Here is a 10,513-nt window from a genome sequence, read left to right as displayed (position 1 = left end):
ATTGAGTGGGCGGAGACTTTGGATACTGACAACGTCCAGCGCAGGCACACACACATACATATACACATACACATACACACACACACATTTACAGTGAATAAGACACTCTTCCTCTCCGCTATAGAAAGGTAAGCGATGCATTTTGATTCTCACTATTCTCCTGTTTTTTGGGGGGTTTTTTTTCTTCCGAAACGAGCGTTCACTCAAAAGTTAAATCTGCGAGTGGTGCCCTGGGAGGAAAAACGGGTGTAGGTTGCCCTAAAGAAGAACTTGTGAGTAAATAAGACCAGTGGGCGAGAGAGGGCTGAGAGGTGTGGCTTCTGTCCTAGAATCCTAGAGAGTAAAGGGAACTTCAGTGTTGCAGGAGCAGAATCCAATTGCATGACAATACACAGCGTGTACTATTTACGCTGTAAAAATGTTTTGTCGGATCACCTAAAATTAACTCTAAAATTACGTAATGGTCTTATTCAATTCAAAATTGGAACTGATCGATAGCTCATAAAAATAAAAAAACCTTTCGATCGTAGCAACGTAACACGTAGAAAATAATACAATAGCCTAAATAAAATAGTAGAGAGGTCTGGCATGTTTGTATTTGGACGTGCACGTGTTGTTTTTCCGAGAAAAAAAAAGAAAAAAAAGTTTAATCTTAACGTTTAATATATTTTTATGTAAATATACAAAATATAATTTCATACAAATAATTCAGGTATATAATGCATATTTTGCCAGACGATGTGAGTATGTTTATGGTAAGATGTTATGCTTAACAACATATACCATTTGTGTAAGTTCCTTCCTGTATGAAAAACACTACTTGTCTTTATAATTACATTTTCAAATGACAGATTTGGTATATATATATATATATATATATATATATATATATATATATATATATATATATATATATATATATATATATATATATATCATAAAGAACACACACACACACACACACACACACACACACATATATATATATATATATATATATATATATATATATATATATATATATATATATATATATATATATATATATATATATATATAGGTGTTGTTCTTTATCTTCTTCTTTTGCTCTTGAAGTCTATGACCCATAGAACCATATGGTTTTGAAATTTGACACACAGATGGAAGACTGTTCAAGAATTAACCATAGCAATTTTGGAGTCTCTAAAGCAATTCCTCTAGTGCCACCAACTGTTCAAAATGTAACTTATATTTATGCTAATATCTTTTGAATAGTAAGGGCAAGAGACAAAATAGTTTGACTGTAATTCCCCGGCTATGATTCTTTGGCACCCTGTAACATTGTGACAATAAAAAAAAAAAAAAAAAAAAAACTTAGTGTAACACCTTCTGTTCGGACCAGGACCCGTGTCCGCCGGCATGAGAGTCCGACGCTCTAACAAGGAGGCAAAGGCTGCAGCCCCTAGCATCAGTCGCTAGAGCGTCTCTTGAGGTCAGAGGAGTGAGGTTTACTTGCCTCTGTTACATTAGAACTTGTCCAAGACGGTTTGTCCAATTTTCACCAAATTTGTCTCAGATCATTTTCAGACCATGGCAACAAAAAACAGGGAAATCACATTGATTCATTAAACTGTTCTCTAATAATGTGCAAGCAAATTCAACGAGAGCACGCAAAATGGATGTAAGGTTATATCCAAGGGGGTTATCTAGCACTCGGAAAGCGTTCCACCCATTGGGGCGGCCATTGCTAACCAAGCCATCACCTGCTGTTAGCATCCCATTGACTCCCATTCATTTTTGAGTCACTTTGACAGTGAATAACTTTACATCTGAGGTGTTTAAAGACTCCATTTGTCCATTGTTTATTTATAAAGAAACACATCAATGTATAAAAGGCTCCGTTACCTTGTATCTTACACTATCGCCCTGTAGAAGCTGTTTTTGTAAAAATAGGCTAACGATTGCGTCATAACCAACGCGACTCTGTCGCACAGTTGAGAAATTACCGTATAGACAGGAGGAGACGCTCAGAGGCAATCTTTACTGTCTATGAGACAGTCGGGGGACGTGGAAACATAAAGTCTAATAAAGTCAAGGGAGAAGAATGGGGAGAAGTTCATAGTGAGCCAAAAGCAACGGGACAAAACATTTAAACAACTTGATTCATATTTCACTTTCCACAACTACTAAAAGACTTACAGCTGTCAGACAGGTTGCTCACATCACATCTACGTCGTCAAGCTCAGTCTGAGCCTGCGCAGTTTGCTCAGCCATCAGGAAGTGAGTGCTTCTAATTGACTTAATTTTCCGCCGTTTAAGTCTATGGGGTCGCACAGTGCCACCTAGTGGTCAGGAGATGTGAAAAATTGTGCAACACATTTTGCTTAGAGCTTCCAAAAGGCTTGGCCAAAAAAATCGGTCATCGGTCAAATGTAATAAGCAAGTATGTTACATTACTAGTCATTTTTCTTAAAACTGTCATCTAATTTCTTTACGCATTTTTGCAGTTGGTCTGATGCTCGCTGCCTTGATATTTAGATCATCATTCTGCTTTTGTGGTGCTTGGCCTATTAACTGCATAAATGTAACAAAGATACAGCGGTTGTATCTGCATAATGACATGTTTTATATGCTTTCTCTTATGGCACTCTGGCACAGATATCCTCTTTCAAACAGGGCCAAACTGGAAATAAAGAAATAGTTCAGCCAAAAAATAATAATAATAATAATCATATGGATCATAAAAGAAGATATTTTCAGAAATATATTTGTTCATCCATGCAGTGGAAGCCAATGGTCCCCAACTGTTTGGTTACCAACATTCTTCAAAAAATCTTCTTTTGTGTTCTGCAGAAGAAAGAAAGTCATATAGGTTTTGAACGAAATGAGAATAAATCAGTGAAGACAGATGTTCCTTTTTGGGTGAACTATTCCATTAAACAGCTCTGATCATATGACTATTTGCATCAGTTAATGTCTGTGCATTAATTTATAGTGGAAAACTGTGTAAAATAGTAAAAACATTTAATCTCGGATAACAAATGTTACCGGTGAGATTAACTGGGTTAAAAATGGTGAGGTTTTGTAGTCAGTCTGCTGAGGAATACCACAAGGTACTGTTCTAGGTCCTATTTCATTCTCAGGAGGTTCCTTCGCTGATGGCTGAGACTGAAGACATGGTTCAGTTGGGAGGATGATGAATATTTTAAGGGTGGGGCTATTGGAAGAGGAGGAGTTGTTTGGTCTGTATTGGAAAGAGTGAGCTGAGAGATAGATACATTTTGGATACATGCATTGGGATATTAGATATCCAGAAGTAGGAGCAGTTTGGGTTAAACATTCTCGTAATACTCTGTGTGCATTTAACTCTCTGTGACCAGGCTGACGCAAGGCTTTACACACGCCAGATACCGGTGAGTTCTGGTTCATGAATGCTTTTAAATGAGTCCACAATGATTTAAACCCCTGTTTAAAGAGCATAACAAAGTTAAAAAGGTTTGAGTGGTGATTCATGCATGGTGTAGTGCTGTGATGATGCAGTGATGAAGGAGGTTGTGTGTGTAGATGAGGGTGGGGAAGGTTTGTGTTAAAGTTCTCTGCTTATCAATCCATTAAAACAAAAGGGAAATGTCATGTAGAAACATTATGTCCTGAATTCTTTTTGTGTGGACATTCACATTAACTTTCTGGCAACCTTTATGAGGCAAGTTATAAAACCAAAATACCTCTTTAATATATCAGTTTCACTAAATATGTCATAAATCTTCGATCATTGCTATCTCATATACATGCTTGCTGTAGTTAATTGTCATACTGCAGCTTCTTGTAAGTGCTTATGGTAAGATATTGAACATAGCTGTAAATATAATGGATTTTTTTCTCATAGTCTATTTATTGATATTTTATAAGCAGGTTGTATAATTTTCTGCACTTTGGCTGATGCAATGTGATGTGATGATTGTCTAGATTGATGCCTTGGGCTGTTTTTGCTTTTGGGATGGAGTGACAGACCTACTACATTACAACAGTAATAACACTTTACACTGTTCATGTTTCATATGTAGATCAAAAAGATAATTCACAAGTTCTGTCATCAATTACTCACACTTATTCATCTTTGAAACACAAATTAAGATATTTTTTATTGAAACCTGATAGATTTCTCTCCCTGTTATGTGACTGTTTCGAAACTTTATGTTGAAGATTGAAATGCAGCTTTATTAGAGGGACAATCCAGAAATGAAATCCAAAGTACAGGCAACAGGTCTAAACACAGACAGGCAGTCCAAACAAACAAACAAGCCTGGGAACAAAGGCAAACGGTAATCCAAAGACAGGAAAGAAATCCAAAAATCAAGAGACAAGAACCAGGAAAAACCACACAGCGATGCAGTGTAACACATGCAAGAATTCACAGTGAATGACAGTGAAAGTGAACTTGGTTTATATAGGCTTGGCTGATGAGGTTAATGAGACCCAGCTGAAAACAATCATAGTTGATGAGTCTGGGCAAAGGATTATGGGAGATCTAGTCTGAGATAGCGTGGCAATAGTCCAGGGTGGAGTGCCCTCTGGCGTTCTCAACCGTGACATGTTTATATATAGAAACATTGATAAACGCACATAGAACACATCAAATATTGTAAGCTCAATCGTACATGTTTGATATGTGAAAACAATCCTCATTGGCTTGTGTGTTACGCAAGTGCATCTGAGCTTCTTACTTCTTTATTACATTTTGATGTGCTATAAATGTGTGTTGCTCAATATTATATATGAATAAAAGACTAAATTAAACTGTTCATCATATAAAGTGATTGTGTCTCTTCAGAAGTTTCAGATTAAATTCATATCGATTGCTTTTAAAAGTCACAGTTTTGGTGGAATGCACTTTCAATGAAGGGACAGAAATATGTCAGGCTACATTCAAAATATCTTAATGGATGTTTAAAGATGCTCTAAAGAAGTTTAAAGATGAACAAAAGTTTTGGGTTTGTAATGTCATGAAGGTGAGTTTATGACGACAGATTTTCCATTTACTTTGACTAACTAACTAAAAAACTAAACATTGTTTATACTATCACAAACACTGTATAGTTTTTTGATAGCAGAACATATTTCATTCAGCTGCCTTGGCATCTTGTTTTCATGATTTAGATCTATATATAAAAGCCAGTAAGTGTCAAAATAGTCAAATAGCATTTGAAAAGCAAATGGTCCTGTGCTTCATACTTACGTCAATGTGCGACGAAACACACACCTCTACAGTGCGTCTAACCAGTAGCCCCGCCCACCGACTCATGGAGAGCTTGTGCTAGCCAACATCAATAAACATGCCGAGGAAGATAGCAAGATATTGCGCTATTCCTGGTTGTGGAAGAACACAGTCGCTGCATACGCTTCCTTCAGATCCTAATATTAGGAATGTGTTGTTGAACTTTATTTTTAATGAAATTCCAGCTCACGTGGGGAAGACATGTTCACTTCATTTCACTGCGGGATCGTTTGTAAATAAATCTCAGGTCAATGCTGGATTTGGATCCAACAGGAATAGTGCAACACACTTATGTGAGTAAAACATGTTTTTATATGTAATAGTATGGAATTGTTATAGATCGTTTTGCTTATGTGTACGTGTCTAACAGAAACATACCTTTAGCACGCTGGACTCAGACACGTATGGGCCGATAAATCTCATAATATTCCGTTCTTGATCTGTGCTGTTGTTTCTCTCGAATTGACATTTGAAGGGCGGCGCTCGCGTGTGCACGTGTGTGTGTGCGCGCGGTTCGCGCTTATATCGACCAAACGTGCGTGCTATAAAAAAATATAAAAATAATAGTCCAATCAATTGCAGGTGGATGAGAAATACATCATTGTGTTTGTATGATAAAGACGTTTATGACCCCTGTGGTCGAGAGAATTCATCCGGTTTCCGCTTCTCCCTCAATCTCTCCTCTCCCTCTCCCTCATGTGAACTGACAGGGGAGCTTAAGCTCATTAAATATGCTAATTTTATCCAATCCTAGCCGTGGGCGTTTACTTCCAAGTCTCCATTGCGGCACGCCCACCAAAACCCAGCGTTCAGGAGAGAGCCTCAAAACCAGTGTAGAAAATAGCCTATTACTTATTGGTTATGATGTTTTTGAATGTAAAAACCACACGAACATCATTAGTTGACCTCAATCAGTGAATCGTTTAATGATTCGGATCACCAGTGCCAAGTGATTTTAGCAGTTTGACACGCGATCCGAATCATGAATCAATACACTGATTCATTACCGTTTGAATCTTTACTTGAGGATTGAACACAAACAAGGAAGAGAAGACAATGCTGAATAAAGTCGTAGTTTTTGTTATTTTTGGACCAAAATGTATTTTTGGTGCTTCAGTAGATTCCAACTAACCAACTGATGTCACATATGGACTACTTTGATGAGGTTTTTATTCTCTTTCTGGACACGGAGAGTATAGTGTGTATACACTTGGATATGCTGTTGGACTAAATATAAAATATCTTAAACTGTGTTCTGAAGATGAACGGAGGTCTTACGGGTGTGGAACGACATTAGGGTGAGTCATTAATGACATCAATTTCATTTTTGGGTCAACTAACCCTGTAATGTAGGCTACCAAGATTTGTCGTTCTCATCATTCATAATTTTCAGTAAAGTGAAAAAAACGGACACCTTTGTCAATTACAGTTGTTGCACGTTTTAAATAAAATGAAAATGATTATCTAGATGGCTTGCTATCAACAATCTGTAGGGGCATCTGTGTTGTGATCCGGAACTTTTAAAATAAGGTTCTTCCACGCTTTCCTAATGTTAGGATCACAAGGAGAGCAATGCAAAGACCGCAACTTTTTCCGCAACTTGGTGCTGCACAATATAATCTGCAGAGGCATATCTATTGTTTCGTTGCCCGAGTAATCAATTTGTTCGCCTCCTGCTACATACATGTGCAAATCAGTGGGCGGGGCATTGATTTTCCTCTGCAGAGGCGATCTTATTTATGACGTCATATACTTTATTTCAATAAAAGCTGTTTTTGGACTAATGAGGAAGTTTTGAGTTCTGAAACTTACAGGATGTTTTTATAGTACAATGACCTATCATCATCATCATCATCATCATCATCATCATCATCATCATCATCATCTCAATTCATGACTTTTTTAATAAATTCCATCATATGGACAAAAAGGTCTTGACTTTACACCAACCAAATGATACTTGCTGCAGAGTGACTTGATCAGGAACCTCATGGCCGCCACTTTCATTGACTGGCCGACTTCATGGACACATTCCATTCTATCTTGTGTCATTTTGCTATCATTCATAGTTTCCTATACAGTGTTAATACCCCCGGACTGAGGCGGGGTTGTGACACTATAGACCCAAGCCTGGACACCACAGTTCAGCCTGTGGAAATCCCTGCTGTTCATTCATTCAACTATTATGTACATTGAGTTAGTGACTCATAAGGGATGATTATGGGTACTGTGGTCAGGGCGATCTGTCCTAGTGCTTAATGATACCATGTTTCGCTGGATCAGACTGTCCGGTGCATAATGAACTAAAGTTTTATGCAACTCATCATTGGTGTGCTTACGTATTTCTTCCTGGCCTGTGCTGATTTTTTTCTTCTTACTTCAGTACTGGATGAGATCCCCTTGTTTCTGTTTCTTGTATGTCCTGGAAGTTTAAGAGGGATTGTATTTTTCCAACCCTACTCAAATGTTTTTTTTCTTCTTAGCTAGACTGAAATTTTCCCATCTTTAGTATCAACATTTAGTCATCATAGAGTTGTCATGGTGAGTTTGACCCAGAATTTTTATTGCTGTGATTATTATTCTGCTGCATGGAGCTTTACTCACTGTGTCTTATTTTGCAGTCCTGTCTTATTTTGCATCAAATTACTGTAATTACAAGATAGGAACTCAGCGATTCTACTTGTTACTATGGTGACGATCATAACGCCAAAATGGAACCATGCCTCACTTGTTAAAGGGTTAGTTCACCCAAAATGAAATGTATGTCATTAATGACTCACCCTAATGACGTTCCACACCCGTAAGACCTCCGTTCATCTTCAGAACACAGTTTAAGATATTTTATAGACGGTTTCATCGAACGCACGCACGTTTCTACGGTTACGTGTCTGGCCCAAAGTAAACTTCCGGTCTGTGTGTGTTTATCGGTCTGGCTAGTGGATAGTTTGGCGCACTACTCAGTAGAAAAACATTTTGGACGTACCATTTTTGGATAACATTATACAAATATAAAAAATCAAGCAGAGAGCATATGACAGCAGCGCAAAAACAGTGTGTGTGTGACTCACCAAAAAGCCTTGAATGCTTGCTAAATATCCAATCTGACTGCATGTGAGAGCAGCTTCTAATGTCATTTAGAGTGTATGTCTAATGTGATTTACATGTTATTTACTTGCTTGTTTTCAGAAATAATCTACTGTAACTTTACCTCTATTATTTTGGCTGTGTTTACATATTGCATTAAAATGTGATCGTGATCCTGTCAAGCAAATCGACCCATCAGTCGATCAGGACATGGGTCATTTACATCTGATCACGTCAAGTGCTCGCCATCTGGATAACTGGCAGTTTGACACGCGATCTAAACTGCTGAAATCACGTGACAATGGCTATCCGAATCATTGATCGATTCGCTGATTCATGACCGCTTGACTCTCTATTTGAGGAACACAGAAGAGAAGGCAATGCTGAATAAAGTCGTAGTTTTTGTTATTTTTGGACCAAAATGTATTTTTGATGCTTCAAGAGATTCTAACTAACTGATGTCACATATGGACTACTTTGATGATGTTATAATAATAAAAAAATAATAAAAATATCTTAAACTGTGTTCTGAAGATGAACTGAGGTCTTACGGGTGTGGAACGACATTAGGGTGAGTCCTTAATGACATCAATTTCATTTTTGGGTGAACTAACCCTTTAAAGGGGGGGTGAAACACTCAGTTTCAGTCAATCTCATGTCAATCTTGAGTACCTATAGAGTAGTATTGCATTCTTCATATCTCCGAAAAGTCTTTAGTTTTATTATATTTATAAAAGAAATATAGGCTGTACCAAGTCTTTCCGGAAGAAAAACGAGAGCCTGGAGGCGTATCGTGTGGGCGGAGCTAAAGAATGCCGAGCACACACAAAGCGGTGACGTCCTCAAGCGTGGAGAAACCCATCGCTATCTCAGCTAATACAGATAATGATCCGGAATCATTCGGAGAAAGAAATAAATTGAACAGGAGAAACGGCAACAGCAGGACGTCCGTCTCTGTGGTATGGACTGTATTTAGTGGCTTGTCAACATTTGTGTGTCTTTACTCGCAGTTTATGAGGACATGATTCGGTTTATGGACTATTGTATGTGATTAAACCTTGGCAGTAGCAAGCAAAACGGTTTTGCACGTCAGAATAGTGTAACGTTATACAGAGAACAGCAATGGAGTAACCGTTAGCGCATTTGAATGACGAAGCACGCGATCGTGTCGTTTACTGATGTTTACTCATGCGACGAGCCAACAGCAGAGACATTTGAAGCAGTTTTACTCATCGGCTGCTTTCAAAGCAGGACCGAACCTTTATCGCTGGGACCGCTCCGTCAAAAACACACTTCTTTGGTATGATTTGGTGAAGTCCAGACAGCAGTGAACGGTGGAGATCCACTTTTGCGTCGCGACTGAAGCGATGTTGTGAAGCTTCCCGTCATTTCTGCGTTCAAATCTGTTCAAATGCAGCGCTGCCTTCCCGGAATGCTGTGCTGAAGAGTTGAAGTTGCCCATAGGAATAAAGAGTGTTTACGGGAGTGCATTTCCTCTCTCGCTGTAGTCACGCGCGCGCACCCTACCGGGAGAAGAGCCCGCACGGCCCATACAAGGACCTTCTGATCTATTAACGTCAAGTAGACCCATACTCGAAAAAAACTCTCCGAAACTTGTGAGAAACCAGAAGGAGTATTTTTAACACAGAAATACTCCATCAAACGTCCAACATTAGTTTTTGAAACTTTGTCTATGTTTAGGATGGGAATCCAAGTCTTTAACAGTGTAAAAAGCTCAGTATGCATGAAACAGCATTTCACCCCCCCTTAAAGAGTGTGATGGATTGTGGGGCGATAGAAGATCGATTTAAAACACATGTTTAAAAGCTAAACCATGTAGGGCCTTATAGGTAATTAGCAATACTTTGTATTTTATATGGAAATTAATATGTAATTAGTGTAGAGAAGATACAATTATGTTACAGTATATGTGTTACATGATCATATTTTTTTGACATGGTAAGAACTCTAGCAGCTGTATGTTGGACTTACTGTAGCTTGTTTATTGAGGATGCAGGGCAACCACCTAGTAATGAATTACAGTAATCCAGCCTAGAGGCCATGCATGCATGAACTAACTTTTCTGCATCAGAAACAGATAGAATGTTCCATAGCTTAGCAATGTTTCTGGGGTGGAAGAAGGCTGTTTTTGTAACATAGGAAATTAGATTTTCG

General features: G+C 38.2%; 1 protein-coding gene across 3 annotated transcripts in view; it reads left to right on the top strand.

Annotated features, from left to right (window-relative positions):
* The window catches only part of grb10b (growth factor receptor-bound protein 10b), a 148,362-nt gene continuing 137,849 nt past the window's right edge, over nucleotides 1-10,513 (top strand). For 2 of the 3 annotated variants that reach the window (XM_067449217.1, XM_067449215.1), the window contains exon 1: nucleotides 1-128. The gene's annotated coding sequence lies outside the window, so the exon portion shown is untranslated. Of the gene's footprint in view, nucleotides 129-2,997; nucleotides 3,393-10,513 lie in introns of those variants that run through there. The other variant, XM_067449216.1, reaches the window with a different exon arrangement.

Source organism: Pseudorasbora parva, chromosome 7, assembly GCF_024679245.1.
Source record: "Pseudorasbora parva isolate DD20220531a chromosome 7, ASM2467924v1, whole genome shotgun sequence".
In the NCBI taxonomy this organism is placed as follows: domain Eukaryota; kingdom Metazoa; phylum Chordata; class Actinopteri; order Cypriniformes; family Gobionidae; genus Pseudorasbora; species Pseudorasbora parva.
Note: the sequence above shows the minus strand (reverse complement) of the source record. Positions and strands in the feature narration are given on the sequence as shown.